General features: G+C 37.0%; 1 protein-coding gene across 10 annotated transcripts in view; it reads right to left on the reverse strand.

Moving 5' to 3' along the window:
- The window catches only part of KCNC2 (potassium voltage-gated channel subfamily C member 2), a 236869-nt gene that overhangs the window by 40416 nt on the left and 170146 nt on the right, over positions 1-26307 (reverse strand). The gene's annotated exons all lie outside the window — the stretch shown is intronic.

Consider the following 26307-nt stretch of genomic DNA (forward strand, 5'->3'; position numbering starts at 1 on the left):
ACAGGCTTAGGCTGGAAGGAGAAGCAGATCTGAATAAGCAGTAGCTTGTCATTTCATGAACTGAATCACCTCAAATACTTCATTCAAAAAGCAATCATCGACAATGCTGGTGGTAAATTCAAGAAAATGTTTGAGATCCTTAAGCTTCTTTTTAAACATTCTGGCAGAAGAGACCTGTACACCAGAGACAGGACAAATTCTGTCACACTTTATGACAAACATGTTCAGGCAGGTTAGAAGCTGAATGAGGAAAATTAGATGCAGAAGCAAAACTGGTCAAGAATGCCTACACTTCCTTAGCATGCCAATGTATTAATTTTCACAATCAATTATTATTTTTGCCCAACATATGATTCACAATAATGTGGATGATTTTTGAAACATTCCAACTAAAATTACATAATTTTCACTTTCTTGGTGTTAAAAAAATGATTTCCTAACTATAAGTTCCTAACAGTAGGGATACAATTTTAAAAACAAAAACTACCCATCACATTTGAAACTATTATTAAATTGTTAAAACCAGACTGATTCCAGGGCTTCCCTGACAGCTCACTAGGTAAAGAATCTGCCTGTAATGCAGGAAACACAGGAGACGTGGGTTTGATCCCTGGGTTGGGAAGATCCTCTGGAAAAGGAAATTACAACCCACTTCAGTACTCTTGCCCCAAAAATCCCATGGACAGTCCATGGGCAACAGTCCATGGGGTCGCAGAGAGTCAGACACGATTAAGTGACAGAACAACAAGACTGATTCCAAGGTAAATAAATACTGAGAAGCAAAAACTGATATGCATGTCCCTTAATCTTTCTTAGATTCTACTTTGAAATGAGCTTTCATTAGCTCCTTTGTTCTTTTATTTCATTACTTCACTACTCTAAAGTGCTATAAGATCCAATCTCTCTTTGTAGATTCTAAAAGGTTGTTCAGCTAACCCTGCCAAGTTGGATAAGCAGCATCACCTCCCCATAGCATCTTTTAGTTTTTGTGACTCGGCTCCATGTTTTGGCTGTGACTGTTGGAATAAAGCATCCCAATTTTTCTTGAAATAATTATAACTTTTCATTTCCTGGAAAAAAGCTTGAGTATACTAGAGTCTTCTGATCAAGAAGTATAGTAAGTGTTTCAGCTAATTGTATTAGGAAGACAACAAATATTTCTCTAAATTATGTTAAAAAGAAGATACAGAAATGTTAACTTTTTGTTACTGTTGTTATTAGGTTATGATTTCTTCCCATTGAATTTTTGCTTGCTATTGTCAGCATTAGTAATTATTTTCAACAAGACAGATGCTTTCAAACGTGGCCTTTGAAATGGCAATAGAAATTATGCTCAAAAATGTCATTTGCAAGTTTACTTCCTGTGACAGGGTGTATAGCCTTTTTTTTTTTTTCTTTTTCTTTTTACTTTATTTTACTTTACAATACTATGTAGGTTTTGCCATACATTGACATGAATCTAGCACGGGTGTATATGCGTTCCCAAACATGAACCCCTCTCCCACCTCCCTCCCCATGACATCTCTCTGGGTCATCACCATGTACCAGCCCCAAGCATGCTGTATCCTGCATCGGACATAGACTGGTGATTCGATTCTTACATGACAGTATACATGTTACAATGCCATTCTCCCAAATCATCCCACCCTCTCCCTCTCCCTCAGAGTCCAAAAGTCCGTTATACACATCTGTGTCTTTTTTGCTGTCTTGCATACAAGGTCGTCATTGAGCTGTGGTACATATACACAATGGAGTATTACTCAGCCGTTAAAAAGAATACATTTGAATCAGTTCTGATGAGATGGATGAAACTGGAGCCGATTATACAGAGTGAAGTAAGCCAGAGAGAAAAACACCAATACAGTATACTAACACATATATATGGAATTTAGAAAGATGGCAATGGTGTATAGCCTTTTAATTTTGAATTTAACTGATCAGAAATGTTCTCTTTTTTTATTTTTATTTTTTTACTTTAAAATACTGTATTGGTTTTGCCATACATTCTCTTAAATTTTGAAGTTCCACGTTTGAATTTTGAGGACTTAACCTCAAATTAAAGTACACCATTTACAACTTTTACTCCAGGCAAAAGTTTTTGGTATGTTATTTGGATTCTGAGTGTATACACTCCACTATACACACATGTGTGTAGCATAGCACCAATATGCTATAAAAGTTATATAAAACTGATGAAATTGTGTGTATATTTTCCCAAATAACACAGGCAACTAGATAGATGTAAAAGAGAAACTAATACCAGTGAATTTCTTTACTATTTGAGCATATAATAACCTTTACTCACTAATTTTATTTTATTAGCTAGAGTTTACATTATGAAAACAAAGTACAAAATTAAATATAATTATCAGTATTTGAAAAATAGACTTCATTGGTAATGCAAGACTGAATCGCTGGATTCAATGAACCCCTAGTGGATGTGGAAACAGTAACAATCAATATTTTTTGGCCGTTTCTTCAAAAGACCCCCAAAACGAAAGATTCAACAGCAGTGTGAGTGCAGTCCTTCAGTGTATTAGTGTGCCTCAGGTGAAGCCCATTTGATCTAACGTCTTAGAAACTGATAAGCAAGTGAGTTTACTTAAAGTTGATTACTTAGTGTTTATAAATTCTATATTAAAATATTATAAATAAGCATGATATTCCCAGTTATTTGTTTGCTCTGAATTTTTAATTGCATAAATGCTCAAAGACAGCATTCCATATGATCAGGCTTTTCATGACTAACTTAATGAAATCACATTTTTGTTTTCAATTTGCTACAAACCCCATTTGCACCAATTATTCAGAATGAGAAACACAGTTATGAAAATCTCATCTCGCAACACTTGATAACAATGTCCATCTCTTAAAAATAAGACGTTATTCCTTTTTTATAGAAATATAAGAATAATTCAAGAAGCCCTAACTTTACAACAGTAATATTTTCTTCTCAGCCTTCTTTATGGCTTTTTTTATCTTTACCATTTGGCCCTATTTTTTATAGGTAGCCAATATTTAAAGTATCATAATAAAATTTCTAGTTTGCCTTAAGTTATGCTACAAATTTTGATTTTATATGATGTCTGGTATAGTAAAAATTAATATTTTCCTACAAAGACAAAGTTAAAACTATAATGCACTCCTTACACCACATAAGAAATAGTAATTTTTTTTAAACAGGGCAAAATCACTTATAAGTTGGATTACATAAATGTCATAACCTATGTCTGCTGCTGCTGCTGCTAAGTCGCCTATGTCTAAAGATTCCTAAATAATTTAAGCTTTGGGGCTATAATTGCAGTTGGAATAATTTATTTGCATGTAAAAATTAAAAAATTTGGATACTAAACTAAATCCAATAATTCACTTAATGTCAACTAATGTTAATGAAATAAATAGTACTCTCTTACTATTTGAACGATACAGTCACATTACAGAGATCTGATTTTAAGCCATGTGTTCTTTCTCTTTAAGTAATTATTCATCATTTAATTAATAAACCTAAACTGTTAATTTCAATAAATCTAACATATATAAGAACTGGAATAGATATATGTATTCTTGTCCATACCAGTTAATTGAAAATAAATAAAGATTTTTCAAATTTAACAGGACATGGTTTAAAAGTGATATTGTTACCTTAAATATACCAAGTAAATGTATTCCAATTGTTTTTTGTCTATTACACGTTAATAGAAAATTAAATTTTAGAGCTATAAAGAAGTTTCAAAGCATTTTGTCTAATCTCTTCAATTCATGGATGAAAAAAGCCTAAGAAGTTAGGTCTCACGTCCAGGGTCACCTAGTTTGTGACAAAATCTCTAAGTAAACACCATAGTATTTACATAGTTATCTTAAAAATTTTAAATACAAGTAACCATATAAATTATAAAATAATGTAATATATTATGTCCTGTTTGAGAAATTCAGTGGGCTCAGTGGTAAAGAATTCACCTGCTAATGCAGGAGATGCAGAAGACATGGGTTTGATCCCTGGGTCAGGAAGACCTCCTGGAGGAGGAAGTGGCAACCCATTCCTGTGTTTTTGCCTGAAAAATCCCATGGACAGAAAAATCTGGCAGCTATAGCCCACGGGGTCACAAAAGAGCTGGCCGAGACTGAGCACACACACAGTCTTCTCTACATGCATCTAACCAATACTTATTGAACACACAGAATAGGTAAGACCCATGAAAAATCAGCTAACATGACAAATATAAATAGAATCCTTCACCAGCCGAGCCACAAGGGAAGCCCAAGAATACTGGAGTGGGTAGCCCACCCCTTCTCCAGCGGATCTGCCTGACTGAGGAATCAAACTGGGGTCTACTGAATTGCAGGTGGATTCTTTACCCAGTGAAGCCCCTTATGCACACAGAAAGTGAAAGTGAAGTTGCTCAGTCGTGTCCGACTCTTTGCGACCCCGTGGACTGTAGCCCACCAGTCCACCAGACTGAATCCCCTCCGTCCATGGGATTCTCCAGGCAAGAATACTGGAGTGGGTTGCCATTTCCTTCTCCAGGGGATCTTCCTGACCCAGGGATCGAACCCAGGTCTCCTGCATTGCAGGCAGACGCTTTAACCTCTGAGCCACCTGGGAAGCCCAATAGAGAGTTCCTATAAAACTTCTGTTAAACTAAAGTAAACCGGGTCTAATGCAATGATCATAATGTTTATCTCTGAAGCAACGAAACTGATTTTCCAGGGAAGGGAAAAAAGTGGCAAATGTACAGAGTGTTAATAGACTCTACTAATCTGAGACAGAGTAGAGCCAATTATGCATACTTTGAGGGTTAAACCACGGTATGGAAAGCGGTGGCATGTTACTGGGCTTCTGCTTCCCTGGTAGTTCAGACAGTAAAGGATCTGCCTGCCATGCAGGAGACCCAGGCATGTCACTTGTGACGTAAATGATGAGCAATGAGTTGGATCCAAATAGGGAATGGTCTTAGATGCCGTAAGAAACATTGTGTAGTCTGTGTTCACCATAGGTATCCAAGAAAAGTTGTAAACATGGTAGGGACATAATAAACACTTTTTTATGAATTTTAATTGATGACAAGGAAGTAATTTTGGGAGGAAAGAAAACTGAATAGAGTATATTCCAATCAACTAGGCAAGAGAAGAAGAAGGCATGAGTTAAAGCCAGGGCAGCAGCCGTGAGGATGGAAAAAGGAAACAGGTTCAAGATAGATTTCTGAGGTGAAACAGATAAAAGGGACAAACACATTTTGTTACGAATTATTTAATGAGGTGAATTTGTAGAAAGCAGAAGTTAGAAACAATAAGAGGAGAAGCTATACAGACAAATTGTGCTGTGCTTAGTCGCTCAGTTGTGTCCGACTCTCTAAGATCCCACAGACTGCAGCCTGCCAGGCTCCTCTGTCCATGGAGATGCTCCAGGAAATAATACTGAAGTGGGTTGCCATGCCCTCCTCCAGAGGATCTTCTCAACCCAGGATCAAACCCAGGTCTCCTCCGTTGCAGGCAGACTCTTTACCATCTGAGCCACCACATGAGAACATATGGACAAATTAAGTATGCCTGCCTTCTGTGGGAACTGTCTACTGACAAAAAGATTATATTTGTGCTGATAAAGTTAAGCTCCAAAAAGCCAAAGGAGGAACAAAATTTGAGGAGTAGAGTATTAATCAGTTCAGTCGCTCAGTCATGTCCGACGCTTGGTGACCCCATGAACTGCAGCACACCAGGCCTCCCTGTCCATCACCAACTCCCGGAGTTCACTCAAACTCACATTCATCAAGTCGGTGATGCCATCCAGCCATCTCATCCTCTGCCGTCCCCTTCTGCTCCTGCCCCAATCCCTCCCAGCATCAGAGTCTTTTCCAATGAGTCAACTCTTCGCATGAGGTAGCCAAGGTATTATTAACTAGTTACAAATATCAGGGAGAAATCAAAGAAAACTTAAGATGGGTCTTTGGACTTGGGTAATGGGAACTAATCAATAATGAAAATGAGAATCTTTTCACAGGAGAGGGAGTATTCAGCCCAGAAGCAAACTTAGTTTAGAAACGAATGGCATATAAGAAAGAAGGGCTAACTGTTCTTCACAAAACGTACCCTAACAGGAAAACAAAGTCTTAAAGGACAGGAACATTTCAAGAAGGTCTGCTTGTCTGCCTGGTTTTTGTCTTCTTTTAGAAGATACTCAAAATAGGCAGAAAGAAAGAAATCAGTGGAAAGGAAGAGCTTGAATATACAGGAGTAAGCACACATCTATGTGAAAATATCTTTAACAATTAAAATTAAAGGACTGCTGAAACAAGTCAAAAGAACTAAAATGTAGCTTGCTGCTTTCGTATAATCTAAAAATCAAAACAACTGTCACCTTAGGCTTAGTGTACTGTTTCCATTGAATGATTACAGTGGACCAAAATTTCACTATGTGATATTGGTTCTACACAATGACTACTGCAGACAAATTTCAATGGTTTACACACATCTTTATTTCAGTTCTTCCTATCTAAGCATAACTGGGCTTAATTAAGCATTCTTTATTACCAAGCACTTAAAAAGATGAAAGGAAGTCTCTTTACTGTGTAAATCAAGAAAAGGAAAGCATTCCCTCCTCCACCTTCACCCTCTGGGTAGAACCTTCTTGCGGCTCTAGGGGATAAATAAAGCTTCAAGACGAGAAGGAGTTATCTTCTCTTCCATTCTGTCTTCTCTATCTTTCAGGAAGACCCAGAGGAGTAAGGATGGGCCTCAGAGGGTCATTTTTACGGCAGTAAAGTCAATTTCAATAGTCCCAACTATACATCGAGAAAACAATAAACAGGATCTAAGTGACTCCTCTGCAAAAACTTCATGAGTAGGACATTTCTCTCTCTGGCTTCTTTACTCATCCATAGAAATGTGGCTCTTACCAATCATTAGCTAAGCTCTATGAGTAAACTTAAGAAAATGCATTTAATCAATAAAAGAATAATAAACAAGAATATGCTTCTTGCCAGTAAAATAAACGTTTTACAATACATTTTTAGACAAGCCATAGTCACTCTTTAACTTGTATAATATTAAAAATTGCAAAGGTAAATTCTTTCAAGGAGAATGAAATATTTTCAGAGAAAAATTCCTATAGTCTTACACCTACATTGCCATTTCATCTCAATCCTCAAGGTGATACAAATAGAATTTTTTTAAAAAAATGCTTGATATATTCTTAAATGTAGAATTATAAAATAATAATATGCAAATGTATAAATGCATTTATAATACATTTAACTTATATGTACCTTTATAAGATGTCTATGTATTAATTTCATTTGAGAAAATGACTTTATAAATTACAAATGTTGATTAAAACAGCATTTGTGGGAAATAAATGGATAGTGCAAATATTCTGAAAAATATTTTTCAGACCAATTGGCTAAAATATATTCACAGAACATATAAATGCAGAGGGAGAAAATTACATATTAAAATTATAAGCTTTAAAATTAATAGTCTATTTTATTAGCAACAGATGTATTTTTCACATTAATTCTTATATTTATTTTCCTAAATTCTTTATTTTCATCTTTCTCATGGTTTCCCTATACCTAATCACATTTTCATGGTTTAACTGAAAGTAAATTTTACTGGACTGAAGTTGAAACGTATCTTCACCATTTACTATCTGTGCAACTCTGGCCATTAGTGTCTCACTTTAAGGAGAGAGATAATAATAAAACTCTACCTAGTTACATCTCCAGAATTACCTGATCTACGTAAAAGGCATTGCATAATGCCAGGGTCTCTTCTGGCATAAAAGATGTCTTGAAAGTAATTTAAATTAACAATAGCTTTGGACAGACTAACTTCCAAAAACACTACCATGCTTCACCAGGTCCCAGAATTTAAGGAACTGAAAGAAAGGATTTCTGATTCCCAGCGTATACCCCATGAGAGGAGCCAACACAGGCAGCACGAGTTGAAAAACCTAAGTCATAGTCTTGAGCATTTATTGAGGAGGTACTTAAAATATTGTTTTATCTCCCCACTTCTACTTAGTCATACCAGGTTTAAGAATAAAGGAGTATCCTAAAAATATATGCACACTGTTAAAAAATTTATGTTTTTACATAAACACTTCAAAAGGAAAGTGAAAGTGAAGTTGCTCAGTCGTGTCCGATTCTTTGAGACCCGTGGACTGTAGCCCACCAAGCTTCTCCGTCCACGGGATTCTCCAGGCAAAAATACTGGAGTGGGCTGCCATTTACCTCTCCAGGGGATCTTCCCAACCCAGGGATCGAATCCAGGTCTCCCCCATTGAAGGCAGACGCTTTAACCTCTGAGCCACCAGGGTATTATTGAAACCCAACACATTCTTTGTTACCTTAAACGGTTAGCTTCATGACTTTTGGGGAGTTATCCTCTGTACTTTATGCATATTATATGTTTTCAAATAATTAGAAAATAATGAACTATGCTTCTTACTAAAAGCATACCCCACCAAATAAATTTCTTTTGTCCTTCAGTAAACATTTCAGAATACACCAATTCCCCAAAGCTAACACCACAGAAACAACCCTCCATCCAAGTGAGAGTGAGCTAAAGTGCTGGTTAATAGAATGCCAGATACAGAGATTATATTTCTATAAATATCTTTCAAATGAAAGCTCAGTAGGGGTATTTCTTAAAATACTGTCAATTTGATATGTGCAGCATTGCTGATATAGAATTAATGTGATGGAGCTAGCTGCAAAATTACATAGACTTCTATCTTTCTATTAATGCCTCTGTTACTTGACTTTTCACAGCTGTTATTAAACATCATGTCATCAAAAGAGAGAAGAACTGAAGTGACTTTGACATTTGTGAGCACTGTGGCAAGACAATGTGATATCTAATTTGATTCAGTTAGGCTTAAAATTATGCTAATTACTCATAAATAAATTCAACATAGATTATTTAAAATGATATTTATGGGAAAAAAAAGCCTAATAATGGTAAAAAGGAAATTTATTCTTCTGTAATTATAAAAAAATACTTCATAAATATATTCTTCAAGAAGATCCTTCCTGAGATCTTTCAGGAAGTCCTATTATTTAAATGTGTGTATTACTGAGGCTCAATCTCCCTGCATAGCTGAAGTCTTAAAAATAGAAGGATAACATCTAGGAAACCCAAAGATATGAAATGTCAGGATATTTCAAAGAGAAAACCAACAGAAAAGTCAAGTAAGTCCTATATACAATAGGTCATTTTATTATTAGCTTTTCAGGAACTCTCTTATAGAGCTCAAAAATTTCTCTGGAACTTGCTGAGCGCCTGGGAATCACAACCTTAACTTGCAATCTTCTTTCACTTGTCAGTTTCAATCAGACCTTTAATGCTATTTCAGAAAAGCTTTGTGAACCAAAGATCTTGAAATGGCTTTGATCTGACATGATTTTAAGACACAACTCTGTCAAATTGCCAAATAAATATAACTTGTAGACTATTCAGGGATTTAGGATCTCCTGATAAGACAGTTTCCACTGCAGTGGGCAGAATGGTGCCCATTCAAAGGAATAGAAATATACCCCTCATTACAAAAATGCCTATTTATATCAAAGGAAAACAAATATGATCTAAATTGCAGCATACTGGGCTGAGAATTCTAAAGCTCATTACCTGATTTCATAACTCTGCACAGGTTGTTTCTCTCTTTTGACCTGACATTCTATCATCATAAAAGAGTTACTGTCATATCATTGATCAGTCAGTCTAAGCACACAATATCTGTACAACTTTTTAGCTTCTCTGAAACAAATGTTATCATTTGGTAATAACAATATTTCTATTTTTCAAAATAAGCATACTTTTAAAGTAAGTTCTTGGCTGGCTGAATTCTGCTGAAAAAAACTTTTGACTGAAGGTAGGAAATACATTTTTAAAAAGCTTGCAAAGTCAAAGGAATATTTTTATATAAATTTCTGAAATCCACTCTCAAATTTTGTATCACTTCCTTAGACAGGTAAGATTTTCACAAAATTAAACTTATTTTGGGGCTTCCCTGGTGGCTCAGTGCTAAAGAATTAAACGTGTTTCACAACAGCACCTTAACTGAGTGTGTTAGTATGTTTAGTAGAAATTTTCCCTCATTAGTTGTAATCTTACATTAGCTTCAGGTAGATACAGATGATCATATTTTAAGTATTTTGCTTGTTTCTTTGTTTAAAATATTTTTCACAATTAGAAAGCCTGCACCTAAATTTAGGAGATTGTGAATTATGCATATACGCTATGTGCAACCAAGATATCTCTTTAAAGAAGGAAGAATATAAAATACAAAAATAGATGATTTCAAATGCCTCTATTAAATAAACCATGGGAATCGTTTAAAATTCTAGAGAGCATAGAAATATTGTCCTAATATATTGCTGTTTCTAAATTGACAATTTTTAATTCAATGAATCCAAGTAAAAATAGATACAATTAACCTAATCAAGGTTGATATTTTATATTGGGGTTCCTCCTAAATATTCTGGGCAAGTGACTTTTCCATTTGTCAATTTCACATAATTGTTGTTCAGTCCCTAAGTCGTCGACCTCTTTGCAACCCCACGGACTGCAGCACGCCAGGCCTCTCTTCACTATCTCCAGGAGTTTGCTCAAATTCACATCCATTTAGTCAGTGATGTTATCTGACCATTTTTCTCTGCCACTCTCTTCTCCTTTTGCCTTTAATCAGGGTCTTTTCCAATGAGTTCGCTCTTCTTATAAGTTAGCCAAAGTATTGGACCTTCAGCATCAGTCCTTCCAATGAATATTCAAGGTTGACTTCCTTTAGGATTGACTGGTTTGATCTTCTTGCTATCCAAGGGACTCTCAAGAGTCTTCTCCAGCACTACTGTTCAAAAGCATCAATTCTCAAGCACTCAGCTGTCTTTATGGTTCAGCTCTCATATCTGTACATGACAACTGGAAAACCCATAGCTTTGACTATACGAACCTTTGTCAGCCAAGTAATGTCTCTGGTTTCTTATATGCTGTCTAGATTTGTCATAACTTTTCTTCCAAGGAGCAAGCATGTTTTAATTTCATGGCTACAGTCATCATCACTTACAATGTTGCAAACATTAGACGTGAGATACTGACACCACAGAGATATATATGATATAGTCCCTAACCTCAAAGAGACTGAAGCGCTAAACAAGTGAGATTAGTAAAGTAATACTTACTGTAAAGGTTTAAAAAGTATTGTGTTTGAGAAACAGTGTGTCTACAGAAGAAAGAAAGAGGCCTATCTAACTCAGGAGGACAGGAGAACTCACGTCAAATAAAGTTCAGCTCACTGAAGGAGAGAAAGGTGTTTCTAGATCAAGAGAGAAAAGGAAAAGACACTTTAGAAAACAAGATATGCAGTATTGTTGAGCGACAGTTTTATGTGGAGGAGTAGATGAATGTCAGGCTAGAAAGATCAGACAAAAAGGAAATCATTTAGGGATCTGAATTTAATCTATAAACACTAAACTCTAAGCCCAAAATAATATTGAAGGTCTATGAAAAACAATGATAGAGTCAGACCTATACTTTATAACTCTACTAAAGTGTGGACTAACCACATGTGGTTGTTGTTGTTGTTTGGTTAATTTTGTTTTATTTATCCTAAACCTCATCCCCCCAGGCCAATGTTGGTAGTTAAACTGTTCCAGTCAAGATGTGCTATGATTCCTCCTCTCATTATTCCTTCAGAAGAAAACACCCTTTCAGGATCTGAATAATCTTCTTAACCTCTTTGTAGGAAAAAATGAATGTCTCTAAACATTAAATCCAAGTCTCAGGAGAACAAAACACAAAAATTCCTCAATACATATATTTCCTAATCTGAAGACTGAAAAGGAATTAATGGAAACCTCTTTAAAAAGAAAACACGTAGCTAGTCTTGAATCTATTGGATTGGGTAGAAGACTGCTGCTGCTAAGTCACTTCAGTCGTGTCCAACTCTGTGCGACCCCACAGACGGCAGCCCACCTGGCTCCCTCGTCCCTGGGATTCTCCAGGCAAGAACACTGGAGTGGGTTGCCATTTCCTTCCCCAATGCATGAAAATGAAAAGTGAAAGTGAAGTTGCTCAGTCATGTCAGACTCTTAGCAACCCCATGGACTGCAGCCCACCAGGCTCCTCCGTCCATGGGGTTTTCCAGGCAAGAGTACTGGAGTGGGGTGCCATTGCAGATGACAGCCATGATTGCATTATTAGTTTCTAAAATGTTAGAGTTTTGACCTAAATGTTGAAACTTTAAAAACTTATGAAATTATGGTTGCATTCATGCTCTAACTCATATTCATAACTTAGGAAGTATACCTAGGAAGAAGTAAAATACAAGATTTTTCCTCATATCATTTTACAAGCATCTGTTAGAATGGATCTAAATAAATTAACTCCTATCTAAATTTACCTTAAAGATCACTCTTCTATTTAACATTTGCAAGTGACATGTCATCATAAAAACAAGGGCAATGTTTCCTAACAATCAAACTACTGGTAAAGTGCTTTCAGGTAGAGATGCTATACGCCCAAAACACACTGAGATATTTTAGTTCCCACCAACTTAGACCAGATGTAAAAATATCAAAAAATATTGCTTATCATGCATAAGCAATGCCAAAACTTTCTCTGGACACAGAATTCTAGAACACTGACAGAGCCTTTCTATATGCCTAGAGTTTTCAATCAACTTATCCTTTTATATAATAAATGAGTGTGACTCTTTGTGATCCTATGGACTACAGTCCACCAGGCTTCTCTGTCCATGGGATTTTCCCCATAAGGATACTGGAGTGGGTTGCCATTTCATGCTCCTGGAAATCTTCCCAGTCCAGGGATTGATCCCACATCTCCTGTGTCTCTTGCACTGCAGGGGGATTCTTGACCACTGGACCACTGGAGAAGCCATAATAAATGGTAGAGTTATCGTTCAGTATAAATTTCTAAGTTCATGTTATGATTAACCTCCAGAATGTGAGACTCTTGAAACTTATTCATTTCAATAATCCCAATACACATTACTGTAGTTTCAGCATGAAAATTGTTGACTTGCTGTGTATTTTAATATCTTATTCTGCAGCTAAATATATCTATTTCACTCTACCAAATTAAATATATTAAAGCATTATTGAATTTCAATAAAGCTTAAGCGTAAGATATTTTCTGGTTTGAAATAGCTGCAAATTTAACCTAATCAATGAAAAAAACATGTCAACTCATAGTTTCACCAACTTTTAAAAGTAGATCTATTATATCAGTAGTACAGCTTGTTAATACCAGTGCTAGTTTCATTAGTATTTGCTGAGAAAAAAATCACTTTTGTCCTTATTATTAAATAAAAATGCAACCATATCTATATGATAAACCTCATTAAAATCAGTCAATTTCCTAAGACTTAATAAATTCCTGTTTTCATGGATCTGAATGACTCATACAATAATTACTTTCCACACAGGGTCATTTTGGTAATATCTCATCACATGCTGTCTGGCCAAATTTGTTTTCTAATTGGATATTCCACGGCTCCGAGTAACTTTGAGAAAACAAGGTAAGGTTTCTGATGCAAATCAACTTCTTGGCAGTACTCATTTGTTCTTTTATTGTTAGTCCATTTTAAGTTTGAAGGGCAAAAATTTCCTCTCTTCTAAAGGATTCCAAAATATACCTTAATTTGTAACCATGGACTTGTCAACTATCTTAAAATAAATATAGCAACCATTAGACTCCTGGAAGGGAAGACTAGGTTTATTTAGGCAATATCCTTTGTTAGACTATCTAAGTAATGATAGGATGAGACCTCCCAAACATATTACAAAAATTTACAAGGAAAGGGACAAATGAGTTGAACCTCCACTTCCTCTGGCACTTACAACAGGAAAGGAAGATGGAAAGCAGGATACTGAAGGGCAGAGTACATAGTATCCAGGCTGGGAGGCTGGTGTTGCAGAAAGATATCATACGTTCAGTTACTCTCTGAGCCACAAGAAGAGTCTACTCAGAACTCAGGTTCTCCGGCTATCTTGTTCTTGTCACTTGTCTTCATGTTCTGTGTTCTTTCTTCCATTTCTATGTGACTATGTTCAATAAAACATAACACATTCAGCCCATCTCAGGCAACTCATATAGAATATTCATTAGGCAGAATGGTCAAGAATAAGAAACCATTAATTGTGAATAAGTGCTAGGAAGAAGTAGTCTGAATGAAGATTCCAGAATGCTGGGTGTGTTCTTTCACAGGCTTACAAGGCCAGAGTGGTAGTGGGAGACCAAACTGGCTGGAGTGCACTTTATAATAACTTCAGGTTTTAGGATATATAAGTATAAAGGAGTTTAACTCCTGCCATTGCTCACACTTATGTGTCTGAACATTCAATTTGACATTTCCACATAAATTTATGTTCTCTTATTGTAACGACTTTAAAGAAAGTGGGATACTAAAGAATACAAAAAGAGTTGTTGAATGGTAATTGCAATTTCCTTCAGTACAATCAGTCTTCATCATCATAATAGTCAACACATATTGAGAGTTCTTATTACAAAACCAGTATGTTTTTGTTAGTGACCAAACGATGGGCTCTAGGACCTGAGTCATGTTTACCAGAAAGAGACAGGACATGCACTCATCCTGCCTGGCCAATCATGTAACGCCAGCTACTCCTGTAACTGAGACAAAGAACTGCCTGTATATAAGCCGCCATACTCCTTTGTTCGGGGCTCTTGTCAGATTCCACTGTGCTGGATGAGACTTTGGCCCTAGCACGCTAGAAATAAACTCCCTTCTTGCCTTTGCATTACTGTGGTGGACTTGCTCTCTCAGTCGGTTCGGAGATACGGGCTCGGTGCATAACAGTTTTCATAAATGTTCTATACATGTGCCAAATCCTGTAATCCTCAGGGAAATCCTTTCTATAAATGAAGTGAAACATACAGACATTAGCTTGTGCAAGTTCACATACGCAAGGCTGGGATTCCAATCTAGTTAGTCAGCTTCTGTTTTAACTAGGAGAATAAATCTGGTAGGCAAAAGGAATGTCTTAGGATGGCATCACTGACTCGATGGATGTGAGTCTGAGTGAACCCTGGGAGATGGTGATGGACATGGAGGCCTGGCGTGCTGCAATTCATGGGGTCACAGGGAGTTGGACATGACTGAGCGACTGAACTGAACTGAAAGATATTAGTGAGGATATTTTTAAACATAATTTATATCCCTGAGATATTGGAGTTTCAACAGCCTTTTTTAATACTACAAGTCAATCAAGTTGGGTATGACTAGAGACTATTTAAGCAATGGTAGCATAAATTTCTCTAGATTCTATCTATACCCAAGCACCTCCCCAGTGGCTCAGCAGGTAAAGAATCTGCCTGCAATGTATGAGATGCAGGAGACATGGGTTCGATTCCTGGGTTGGGAAGATCCCCTGGAGGAGGGCATGGCAACCCATTCCAATATTCTTTCTGGGAAAACCGCATGGACAGAAGAGCCTGGTGGGCTATGGTCCATGGGGTCGCAAAGAGACAGACATGACTGAAATGACTGAGCACACATCTATACCCAAGTTTAATGTAAGAGCATAGAGAATTTTATGTGTATATTATTAACATCACTAAAATAAATATGTACTAAACACAAAAGCTTCATGTTTTACCATGAGAAGCTGAAATTAGACTAGAAGGTCAGAGAAATTAAATTCCATGTTTCACATAGATCTTAGAATATACCACGAAATTGTGTATGCAACTTCCAAAATGTTTTTGGTGTTGTGGTAACAGTATATAGGAATATGTTAAGCATTATTTATGGTCTGTGCCTCTGCCACTGTTAAACATGAATAACGATCAAAGGCTTGATCTTTCCTATGGATAAATTACCAAATGCTTTAGAACTATAATTTATCCATGATTCCCCAGAAGTTCTCCAGTGAACTACCTTAAGGAATGCAATTTTCTTCATTCTTGAGTGGAAAGACTGTATGTAAACTTTGAATATCAAAAAAAAAAAAATGTTCAACTGTGAAAAACAACCTAAGGTCTCGAGATCTTAAGAACGGTGTATTTAGTATAGTAGGCATGTAATACATATCATGGAATACTTTGTTGACTAAATGAATGACTGAATGAATAAATACATTCTCAGCCCCTTTGCTAATATATCTCTGTGTTTAAAACAGGTATGTTTGTATGACGGTCTATATGCTTATAAGCTGTTTGATCATCATAACTAACTGCAAGGTAAATCTTATCATGAATCATAAAAATACGCAGTCTCTGTACAAGGCCAGAATTCTAAACAAAAATAAAATAAAAACTCAGTTACTGAACATCAAAATCTGGAATAAATATAAGCATATAAAAGTCTACTGAATTTAACAGCTCTTACTCAGTTTCTCAATATAAAATAACCAAATAACCAAAAGTTAAGATAATTGTATATCATATTTTTAACATTTTAGATATGGAGAGAGGGGCAAAGTATAGCACCCCTCTTTGAAATAAAGCATCTCCTTTGTGGATGCAGTTCTTTTGGTGGGGGACAATGTGTTTTCTTATTTTTGTCTCTGAAGACTTTTCACATTTTATCAGCAGAGAGAATAAAAATGAATAAATGAGCTTAATTTTACACAACCAGTTTAATTTTACACAAAAAATTTCCTTTTTTAATTTCAACATATACTTTTTTTGTTCTTATTTTCTTGCTCAACCTTGTGATCAGTTCTGTTAGCAATGAATTACTCCTCCAAAATAACTTGAGAATTTAATTGAAGATAACTTTTAAAAATCAAGAATGCAGAAAAAGTAATTAAATAACATGCTAAGACAAGTAGATGAACTATGCAAGCAATCTTTTATCTGTGGCATTTGTGCACCAAGATTGAGGATTAGAACATCTTGTTTGGAACATGTGAGCTTGTTTTCACCATCATGCACAAGCTTCACTCACAGTGATAAAACAGAAGAAAATGCAAGACACTGAGAAAACTACTCAAGCTGTCTCTTGATATAAGCCAACTAGCCATGCATAAAGAAAACACAGTTCAATTCAACATTTGAGCTTCAGTTTTACAATAAAAACAAAAGGCATTTTTCAATACATATAAACATCTCTATAAATGGAAATGTTGTACTGGGCTAGAATTTTACTAAACGACACATAACAGATCAAATTTTAAGACATGATTATCCTTGAAGAGTTACTTTATAAAAATAAATACGGGAAACCTCATTTAAAAACAAACAAACATAACTCAACAAAAACAGAGCCATTGATACAGAGAAAAAACAGTTACTAAAGGAGACCAGATGGGGGAGGAGAGAAACAGGGGAGGGAGATTAGCAGTACAATCTTCAGTTACAAAATAAATGAATCACATATGTGAAATGTATATTGTGGGGAATATAGTCAACAGTTATGTATATTCGTATGGTGACAGATGATAACTAGACTTAGGGATCATTTTGAAATCTATAGTACATGCAATCAGTATGTACCAGAAACTAACATATTGCTGTAGGATAAATTAATACTTCAAAAACAAACTAATAGAAAGAGAGCTCAAATAAGTGGTTACCATAGGCAGGGAGTGAGAGGGGTGAAAGAGGAATTGGATGAAAGTGGTCAAAAGGTACAAGCTTCCAGTTATAAATTAGTACTAAAAATGTGATGTACAACATGATAATTAACATAGCTGTATGTTATATTTGAAAGTTGTTAAGACAGTAAATCCCAAGAGTTTTCATCAAAATATTTTTCTATTTCTTGAATGCTGTTACCTATTTAAATGATGGATGTTCATTTTATATGGAGAAAGCAATGGCACCCGACTCCAGTACTCTTGCCTGGAAAATCCCATGGACGGAGGAGCCTGGTGGGCTGCAGTCCATGGGGTCGCAAAGAGTTGGACACGACTGAGCGACTTCCCTTTCACTTTCACTTTCATGCATTGGAGAAGGAAATGGCAACCCACTCCCGTGTTCTTGCCTAGAGAATCCCAGGGACAGGGGCTGCCGTCTATGGGGTCGCACAGAGTCGGACATGACTGAAGTGACTTAGCAGCAGTTCATTTTTTAATTGTGGTGACCATTTCATGTGTATGTTAAGTCAAATCACTGGGCTGTACACCTTAAACTTGAACAGTGCTGTATGTCGATTATATTTCAATAAAACTAGAAGAAAACACAAGTAAAGTTGGGAAGCTCTAAGGAGGAGCTCTCACCACGGATCACATACTGCGGCAGGAAGAAAGATTCCCTCCTGACCCGGCCACAAGCGTCCCACCGCCTGCAGCCAATGAAGAGCCGCCACCACTTCCCTAATTTCCTCCTGATACCTACTAAAGGCTAACCTCCCATTTGTCTCCTCGGACTTGCTACAGTTTGCCACAGTTTGGATGACCCAAATTGCAAATTTCTCTGATCTTCACAAATAAAGGAAGATTCATTTTGCTGGTAAAATAACTGGCTCTTTTGTTTTTCAAGCACACACCACCTTTCTCTAACCTTCTCTCCTCTGGTTACACACCAGTCACCTCTCTCTGCCACACACACACACACACACACACACACACACACACAAACACGACTGCAATATGCCTATACTGGAATTTCATTCCTAGATAGTTGTTTTGAGTTTGTCTTTGATCATCCCATGATGGCACAACCCTCAGTACAAAGTGCCGAGCTAAGCATTAATCAGAAGTCACATTAGTGGACTAAAATTGATGGATCAGTTATGGCTTCTTAATCTTCTTATGGCAAATTCCTCCCAGAAAGAAGATATGCTAGCATAGGGTAAAATATATATATATAGAATATATTCTATAGCCTCCCTATAACTCTACACATTATGTCTTCAGTATCCATGTCTTCAGTATCCATTCTATTAGAAGAGTAATATCTTTTAACAACTTTTCCCCAATAATCTTTAAACGTCCTGGTACAGCATTCTAACTAAACCAAATCCCCTCCCAGAGAGTTTATTTTCACAGCAGGACTCTGGTATGTCAACAGATTTAAATAATCAATGTATTCTGCCACATTCAATTCCCGGGCAATTTATATTTTGTTTATATCACTGTGTTCCTATTGGAATAAAGTAGAAGCACCATCTGACACTGCTTATTCTTTTCTCTTCTTCCAAATTGCTACTTTTTAAACATTTATTTTGACCTTAGAAGACTCTGGCAGAAGACGAGGTTTATAGAGGCAATAAAATATAATAATGAGACCTAAGACTGACTTGACCTACCTTAAAATACTTTTGTTCTATAGATTTACAGCTTTTGTAATAATTTGGTTGCTGGGGATAGTTTGCTAAATATTTTATCTACAAACAGCCTGATTCACTTCTTGTAATAAATTTCCTCAGCTATTCTGGAAAACTCTAGCAATAAAAATGGAAAGTAATGAAGTTATACCTATATAACAGCTTGAGACCATGAGAACTATTTATACCTAAGAAGAGAGAAACATAAATGCCTCAGTGGAAACACACACAAATTGAAAATCATGACGCATAACTTTTAAGTTTAGAAAAACAAATATAATCCATACTAGCAGACGAGTGCATGCGTGTGTGTGTGTGTGTGTGTGTGTGTGTGTGTGTGTGAATCTTGTGCTCCATCACTCAGTCACATCCTACTCTTTGCAATCCTTTAGACTATAGTCTTCCTTGGTCCTCTGTCTGTGATATTTTTCAGGCAAGAGTACTGGAGTGGGTTGCTCTTTCCACCTTCAGGGGATCTTCCCAACCCAGGGATTCACCCCACGTCTCCTGCGTCTCCTGCATTACAGGCAGACTCTCTACCACTGAGCCATCTGGGAAGCCTATTAGCAGACATCCTTCGATCTAATTGTTTGGTACCTATAAGCATGTGCTGGACCCAAAGCCAACACAATAAGGACTGGACCTTTTTACTGGTTCCTAAGCATCTTCAAAACGATTATGTTGCCAAAGTAAAAATTTATTCCAATTTCCTAGAGTTTGCATTTCCATAGAATCTCTTGAGAACCACTTAATTTCTTCTCAAGCTTAAATAAGTTGCTTTTCTGATAAGTACTTTCAGAATGTGTAAAAGACGAACAATAATACTTATTTCTTATTATTACTTCAGTGGTGTGAAGATTAATTAAAACACTGTTTGCTGACAACTTTGAAAAGTGCCATATAAACACAGGGTATTACAACTCTGAGGAGTAAGAAACTACCTTAGGGAAGTTTAAATCCTGGAAATTAATGATTCATCAGAAGGCCTGTAATAATAATTTTACTTAAAGTTATGTGACGGTGCCCAAGCGTGGCCAAGAGGAGCTACGCCACGTCCAATGTCAGGGGCGGCGGCTGGGAGGAGCTACCCTATGTCGTAGGTCAGGGGCAGCGGCTGCGCTTTGCTGGAGCAGCCGTGAAGAGATACCCTATGTTAAAGGTAAGAGAAACCCAAGTAAGACAGTAGGCGCTGAGAGAGGGCATCAGAGGGCAGAGACTGAAACCACAGTCACAGACAACTAGCCAATCTGATCACATGGATCACAGCCTTGTCTAACTCAATGAAACTAAGCCATGCCATGTGGGGCCACCCAAGACACGTGGGTCATGGTGGAGAGGTCTGACAGAATGTGGTCTACTGGAGAAGGCGATGGAAAACCACTTCAGTATTCTTGCCTTGAGAACCCCATGAACAGTATGAAAAGGCAAAAAGATAGGACACTGAAGGATGAACTCCCCAGGTCAGTAGGTGCCCAATATACTACTGGAGATCAGTGGAGAAATAACTCCAGAAAGAATGAAGGGATGGAGTCAAAGCAAAAACAACACCCAGTTGTGGATGAGACTGGTGATAAAAGCAAGGTCCAGTGCTGTAAAAAGCAATACTGCATAGGAACTTGGAATATTAGGTCCATGAATCAAGGCAAATTGGAAGTGGTCAAACAGGAGACGATAAGAGTGAACATCAACATTCTAGGAATCAGGGAACTAAGATGGACTGAAATGGGTGAACTGAACTCAGCTGACCATTATATCTACTACTGCAGGCAGGAATCCCTTAGAAGAAATGGAGTAGCCATCACAGTCAACAAAAAAATCTGAAAGGCAGTACTTGGATGCAGTCTCAAAAATGACAGAATGACCTCTGTTTGTTTCAAAGGCAAAACATTCAATATCATGGCAATCCAAGTCTATGCCCTGACCAATAATGCTAAAGATCCTAAAGTTGAACAGCTCAATGAAGACCTACAAGACATTCTAGAACTAACAGCAAAAAGATGTCCTTTTCATTATAGGGAACTGGAATGCAAAAGTAGGAAGTAAAGAAACACCTGGAGTAACAGGCAAACTTGGCTATGGAGTACAGAATGAAGCAGGGCAAAGGCTAATAGAGTTCTGCCAAGAGAACACACTGGTCATAGCAAACACTCTCTTCTAATTACACAAGACAAGACTCTACACATGGACATCACCAGATGATTGACACAGAAATCAGATAGATCATATTCTTTGCAACCAAAGATGGAGAACCTCTATACAGTCAGCAAAAACAAGACCGGGAGCGAGCTGTGGCTCAGATCATGAACTCCTTATTGCCAAATTCAGGCTGAAACTGAAGAAAGTGGAGAAAACCACTAGAATATTCAGGTATGACCTAAATCAAATCCCATATGACTATACAGTGGAAGTGAGAAATAAATTTAAGGGACTAGACCTGAGAGACAGAGTGCCTGATGAACTATGAATGGAGGTTCATGACATTGTACAGGAGACAGGGATCAAGACCATCCCCAAGAACAGGAAATGCAAAAAGGCAAAAAGGCTATCTGAGGAGGCCTTACAAATAGCTGTGAAAAGAAGACAAGTGAAAAGAAAAGGAGAAAAGGAAAGATATACCCATTTGAATGCAGAGTTCCAAAGAATAGCAAGAAGAGATAAGAAAGCCTTCTTCAGCGATCAATGCAAAGAAATACAGGAAAACAATAGAATGGGAAAGACTAGAGGTATCTTCAAGAAAATTAGACATACCAGGGGGACATTTCATGCTAAGATGGGCTCGATAAATGACAAAAATGGTATGGACCTAACAGAAGCAGAAGATATTAAGAAGAGGTGGCAAGAATACACAGAAGAACTGTACAAAAAACATCTTCATGACCCCAATGGTGTGATCACTCATCTACAGCCAGACATCCTGGAATGTGAATTCAATGGGCCTTTGGAAGTATCACTACGAACAAAGCTAGTGGAAGTGATGGAATTCCAGTTGAGCTATTTCAAACCCTGAAAGATGATACCGTGAAAGTGCTGCACTCAATATGCCAGCAAATTTGGAAAACTCAGCAGTGGCCACAGGACTGGAAAAGGCCAGTTTTCATTCCAATCCCAAAGAAAGGCAATGCCAAAGAATGCTCAAACTACTGCACAATTGCACTCATCTCACACACTAGTAAAGTCATGCTCAAAATTCTCCAAGCCAGGCTTCAGCAATACGTGAACCGTGAACTTCCTGATGTTCAAGCTGGTTTTAGAAAAGGCAGAAGAACCAGAGATCAAATTGCCAACATCTGCTGGATCATGGAAAAAGCAAGAGAGTTCCAGAAAAACATCTATTTCTCCTTTATTGACTATGCCAAAGCCTTTGACTGTGTGGATCACAATAAAGTGTGGAAAATTCTGAAAGAGATGGGAATACCAGATCATCTGAACTGCCTCTTGAGAAATCTGTATGCAGGTCAGGAAGCAACAGTTAGAACTGGATATGGAGCAACAGACTGGTTCCAAATAGGAAAAGGAGTATGTCAAGGCTGTATATTGTCACCCCGCTTATTTAACTTAGATGCAGAGTACATTATGAGAAATGCTGGGCTGGAGGAAGCACAAGCTGGAATCGCGATTGCCAGGAGAAATATCCATAACCTCAGATATGCAGATGACACCACCCTTATGGCAGAAATTGAAGAAGAACTTAAGAGCCTCTTGATGAAAGTGAAAGAGGAGAGTGAAAAAGTTGGCTTAATGCTCAACATTCAGAAAACTAAGATCATGGCATCTGGTCCCATCACTTCATGGCAATAGATGGAGAAACAGTAGAAACACTGGCTGACTTTATTTTTCTGAGCTTCAAAATCACTGCTGATGGTGACTGCAGCCATGAAGTTAAAAGATGCTTACTCCTTGGAAGAAAAGTTATGACCAACCTAGATAGCATATTCAAAAGCAGAGACATTACTTTGCCAATAAAGGCCCATCTAGTTAAGGCTATGGTTTTTCCAGTTGCCATGTACGGATGTGAGAGCTGGACTATAAAGAAAACTCAGCACCGAAGAATTGATGCTTTTGAACTGCAGTGTTTCAGAAGACTCTTGGAATCCCTTGGACTGCAAGGAGATCCAACCAGTCCATCCTAAAGGAGATCAGTCCTGGGTGTTCATTGGTAGGGCTGATGTTGAAGCTGAAACTCCTATACTTTGGACACCTGATACAAAGACCTGAATCATTTGAAAAGACTCTGATGCTGGGAAAGATTGAGGGCAGGAGGAGAAGGGGATGACAGAGGATGAGATGGCTCTATGGCACCACTAACTGAATGGACATGGGTTTGGGTGGACTCCAGGTGTTGGTGATGGACAGGCAGGCCCGGTGTGCTGCAGTCCATGTGGTCAGAAAGAGTCAGATATGACTCAGCGACTGAACTGAACTGAATTGATAGAATGACATTGGAAGTGAGATTCCTATAACTGTACCTCCTACTATCATGAACAGGTTTCGTGTAAAAGAAAAATCTATCATAGAAACTAATCTCCAGGAAAATACTGTTACTAGCACTCATAACATCCATATGAAAGAAGGACATGCATGCAAATTCACTTCAGTTGTGTTCGCCTCTCTGTGACCCTATGGACTACAGCCCACCAGGCTCCTCTGTCCGTGAGATTCTCTAGGCAGGAATACTGGACTGGGTTGCCATGCCATCCTTCCAGGGGATCTTCCTGACCCAGGGATCGAACCCCCATGTCCTATGCCTCCTGCATTGGCAGGCAGGTTCTTTACTGCTACCACCACCTGGGAAGCCCCACCCCAGAAAAGGACAGACAGCAGTATTTAATAAGTGCTATAGTGCTGGCATAGCAGACACGGTGCCAATTGTTTTTACATAAAGATCTCACATGAGGCTTAAAATAATCCTTAATGCAGACAGGTATAGTTTTAACTATTTCAGAGGTGATGAAACAGTCTCAATATGTTCAATAATGTGCTCAAATCAAACAGCCTTTACCTACAAGAGCTAGGAACTCTATCCAGGTCTTCTGCTCTTTGCATTTCAACATGTTGTACTTATTTTAATGGTCACTGACAAAAATATAATTGATATTTCTAATATTAAATGAGAATTTAAACTCCCTAAAAGTAGAAAGAGTAGACTCTTTCCTATGAGTGAGTGGATATCACCTGGTATCTAGGTGGATACTGTCATAATTAAAATTTAGTCACTACCACTGTGCAGAAGGAAAATTCAGATTGTTACTATCACACATAAAATGAAAATACAATAAACAACTTAAGAAAATGACACTTATAACATATGTGACCTTGATTAGCATACTTGATATGTAAAAAACTTTTTTATAATTATACATTTTTAAACATATGAGTCAAAGAACACAAGCAGCAAATTCACAGAGAATACAGATGTCCATTTTCTGTTCTTTAATGTTTAATACTTCACTCATAATTAAAAAATAACAATTCAACACCATAAGATATTTGCTCCCAATCAAATGCATATTTGAACCAATGTTTATAAAATTGGGGGATGTTTATTTTTCTGGTTGGAGTATAAAGTCATACAACTTTTCAGAAAATTTAATAATCAAATAAATCCAAAATTTTAAAAATTTAAATTCTATTTGATCCAGAAACTCTTTTAGATTCTCACTCAAAGGAATTAAGCTTTGATGTGTATTCATCATGGTGGTGCTTTTCATGGTAAAAACATGGACATTACCTCAATATACATGTTATAAAGGATAATTAAGATAAATCCTGGAGCATTCCTATATTGAATTACTTGCTAAACAATTAAAACAGCTTTTGGAAAAATACTAAATGATAAGAAAAAGATTCATACGTTTACTGAAAAGTAATCAGGGTGCAAGTTAATATTGAGGATGATTGTATTTTGTTTATATAAAGACAGCATATATTTCATTTTTACATCCACAGATAGAGACATATATATAAAGAGATGGAAAGACATCTGTATAGCAGAGATAGAACCAGAGATAAATCAAGAAAGACAAGATAGGTGTGGAAATAAAATACAGATAGAGGTACTTACATAGAGAAATAAAATATATCTATAGAGACAAAATTATACTTTCAGAAATACATGAATCTAGATGTATATACACGTATATCTTTAAACAGCTAAAATTTAGAAGTGGCTATCTAAAGGTAATCGGAGAAGGCAATGGCACCCCACTCCAGTACTCTTGCCTGGAAAATCCCACAGATGGAGGAGCCGGGTAGGCTGCAGTCCGTGGGGTCGTAAAGAGTCGGACACGACTGAGCGACTTCCCTTTCACTTTTCACTTTCATGCATTGGAGAAGGAAATAGCAACCCACTCCATCATTCTTGCCTGGAGAATCCCAGGGACAGGGAAGCCTGGTGGGCTTCCGTCGATGGGGTCACACAGAGTCAGACATGACTGAAGCAACTTAACAACATCTAAAGGTAGTGAAGATTTAATTTTTTTTTCTGTTCATCTGCCTTATTTTGCTTAAAAATTTACTAATTTTAGAAATTTTTTAAAATTAATATGCAATATTATGTTTTTAAAAAATTATTTGTAAAGACAAAAAAATGAATAAAGGTCAGCATCATCTTATCAAGAACAGTATCACTGCTGTTTTCTGTTGGCTGTTTTAATTCACAGAAAGAAGAAAAAATCATGCCCCTTTTAGATGTCTTCAATCACAATTTCTGTTTATTAACTGTATCAGTAATTAATTTGCAAAAATATCTTAAAACTTTCAAGTTTACAATAGAAAGTCCTTAGAGACAACCACACTAGGTGCATTTAACTGGACAATGTGTACAGAATGTAACATTTTAGTTAACTTGATAAAATTAATAAGGGTACATGGTAAAGCCAAAAGAGAACAGTACCTTAGAAGTCATGAAAATAAGAGCTATAATCCCACTTCTGCTGCTTGCCAGGCACAAAGCTTTGAAATGTTTCCTGAAAATTTCTATACCTCATTTACTTCATTTACAAAACTGGGCTAAAACTAACTGCCCTGTACCTTAACAGACATATGTAAATAAACTCTGGTAGTAT

Source organism: Capricornis sumatraensis, chromosome 4 (genome assembly GCF_032405125.1).
Source record: "Capricornis sumatraensis isolate serow.1 chromosome 4, serow.2, whole genome shotgun sequence".
NCBI classification, from domain to species: domain Eukaryota; kingdom Metazoa; phylum Chordata; class Mammalia; order Artiodactyla; family Bovidae; genus Capricornis; species Capricornis sumatraensis.